This window comes from Triturus cristatus, chromosome 4_1 (genome assembly GCF_964204655.1).
Source record: "Triturus cristatus chromosome 4_1, aTriCri1.1, whole genome shotgun sequence".
Taxonomy (NCBI): domain Eukaryota; kingdom Metazoa; phylum Chordata; class Amphibia; order Caudata; family Salamandridae; genus Triturus; species Triturus cristatus.
In genome coordinates this window covers 107,856,104-107,858,603 of record NC_140585.1, presented here as the reverse complement: position 1 = coordinate 107,858,603, position 2,500 = coordinate 107,856,104, and the positions used below count along the sequence as shown (strand labels likewise).

The 2,500-nt window shown below is 43.7% G+C and overlaps 3 non-coding genes across 3 annotated transcripts; 1 reads left to right on the top strand and 2 right to left on the bottom strand.

Moving 5' to 3' along the window:
• Positions 1-176: 176 nt before the first annotated feature.
• Positions 177-249, bottom strand: TRNAM-CAU (transfer RNA methionine (anticodon CAU)). Its single transcript has one exon. It is a non-coding gene; the product is annotated as a tRNA-Met (tRNA).
• A 997-nt stretch (positions 250-1,246) lies between these two features.
• TRNAY-GUA (transfer RNA tyrosine (anticodon GUA)) lies at positions 1,247-1,332 on the top strand. The gene is given in 2 exon segments: positions 1,247-1,283; positions 1,297-1,332. It is a non-coding gene; the product is annotated as a tRNA-Tyr (tRNA).
• A 400-nt stretch (positions 1,333-1,732) lies between these two features.
• TRNAM-CAU (transfer RNA methionine (anticodon CAU)) lies at positions 1,733-1,805 on the bottom strand. Its single transcript has one exon. It is a non-coding gene; the product is annotated as a tRNA-Met (tRNA).
• Between the last annotated feature and the right edge of the window lie 695 nt (positions 1,806-2,500).

Here is a 2,500-nt window from a genome sequence, read left to right as displayed (position 1 = left end):
CTTTTTTCCAGAAGGCTAGCCTGCCATCATGCAGAAAGAAGAAGTTTGTCATGCAGTTGGGGTGAGAGCCCCACTTAAATAGTCAGACATTTGCTTTGGAAAAATCTTTGAACTAGGCATAGTTTGCGCATTTCAAGAAAATCGGAGAATTTTGCATTCCAAAAGAAGGAAATAAATGCCCTCTCTGAGGATCGAACTCAGGACCTTCAGATTATGAGACTGACGCGCTGCCTACTGCGCTAAGAAGGCTGTATATAGGCATCTGTACATAAGACCATGAAGATCATCCAGGTACAAGGCTGAAGGATTTTCCTGACTGACATTGTATACTGCAGAGTCAAATGGGGTGATGTGGCCGTCGGTTCAATGCAGGGTTTCCAATCATACAGTCAAACCTTGCAGAAGTGGGGATGTAGCTCAGTGGTAGAGCGCATGCTTTGCATGTATGAGGCCCCGGGTTCAATCCCCGGCATCTCCAGACTTTTGCCATGCTTACCTTGGATTTTGGGCCGAAAGCTAGGCTGGCATCATGATGAAGGAAGAGATATGTCCTCCAACCGGGATGAGGACCCCGCTTAATCTGTCAGACGTTTGCCTTGAAAAATCCCATGAAATGGGGCTATCTCATTTTTGATGATTATAGATCAAAAGAATCCTACTTGTTGAAGACATCAAAGTGATGATTCATCTTGACAACCATAATGCTTTGATGATAGAAATCTGTCGCATCTCTCTTGATCATTGGTAAGGGTTCTTCTTCTAAACCAGAGACTCTTTACAGTAGCTTTTAGAAAAACTGAATATTTTGTTTATCTCAATCACCTTCAATCTACAGATTTTTCCGTTCTCTTTCCTTTTGAAAATGCATCCAAAATGCACGTTCTTGATGCTGGGTGCGTAGTAATGACTCCCATAACTTTCTGTCATTTCTTTCATGGTTCCGCGCAGCCATCCATTTGCCACCAATGCTGCCCAAGGTCTTTGTATCAAAGTTCCTTTCCTTTCTGTAAAATTGAAATTTGGAGCACCCCTGCTTATCCCCAAGCCAAGACAGAACATGAACTTTGGTCTGAAATCCTCCTTTGGGGTGATAAGACGTACCTTACAGTGTGCTCTAAGAACTGGTGACTTTGAGAGGGAGCTGCAGGTAATGTTCATGATTTTCATCGATCTGCTCCTGATCCCCACCCCCACAACCTTTCTTGAGCGAGAGATAATTACAGCGCTGAAAGATACTTCAGCCACTCCTTCGATAGCTCAGTTGGTAGAGCGGAGGACTGTAGCATAAAGTCAGACATCCTTAGGTCGCTGGTTCAAATCCGGCTCGAAGGATTTTTTGCTTCGATTTCCATATCTTTCACTTTTATTCAAACAATACCTTCCATTGATTATGATCGAGACTTTGCAGTCCCTGGGTTTCAGGGATTCCTTGCATCCATCAAACAGCTCGAGTGCAAAAGTGGGGATGTAGCTCAGTGGTAGAGCGCATGCTTTGCATGTATGAGGTCCCGGGTTCAATCCCCGGCATCTCCAATAGCCTCTGTTCCTTATCTTGGCTTTTTTCCAGAAGGCTAGCCTGCCATCATGCAGAAAGAAGAAGTTTGTCATGCAGTTGGGGTGAGAGCCCCACTTAAATAGTCAGACATTTGCTTTGGAAAAATCTTTGAACTAGGCATAGTTTGCGCATTTCAAGAAAATCGGAGAATTTTGCATTCCAAAAGAAGGAAATAAATGCCCTCTCTGAGGATCGAACTCAGGACCTTCAGATTATGAGACTGACGCGCTGCCTACTGCGCTAAGAAGGCTGTATATAGGCATCTGTACATAAGACCATGAAGATCATCCAGGTACAAGGCTGAAGGATTTTCCTGACTGACATTGTATACTGCAGAGTCGAATGGGGTGATGTGGCCGTCGGTTCAATGCAGGGTTTCCAATCATACAGTCAAACCTTGCAGAAGTGGGGATGTAGCTCAGTGGTAGAGCGCATGCTTTGCATGTATGATGCCCCGGGTTCAATCCCCGGCATCTCCAGACTTTTGCCATGCTTACCTTGGATTTTGGGCCGAAAGCTAGGCTGGCATCATGATGAAGGAAGAGATATGTCCTCCAACCGGGATGAGGACCCCGCTTAATCTGTCAGACGTTTGCCTTGAAAAATCCCATGAAATGGGGCTATCTCATTTTTGATGATTATAGATCAAAAGAATCCTACTTGTTGAAGACATCAAAGTGATGATTCATCTTGACAACCATAATGCTTTGATGATAGAAATCTGTCGCATCTCTCTTGATCATTGGTAAGGGTTCTTCTTCTAAACCAGAGACTCTTTACAGTAGCTTTTAGAAAAACGGAATATTTTGTTTATCTCAATCACCTTCAATCTACAGATTTTTCCGTTCTCTTTCCTTTTGAAAATGCATCCAAAATGCACGTTCTTGATGCTGGGTGCGTAGTAATGACTCCCATAACTTTCTGTCATTTCTTTCATGGTTCCGC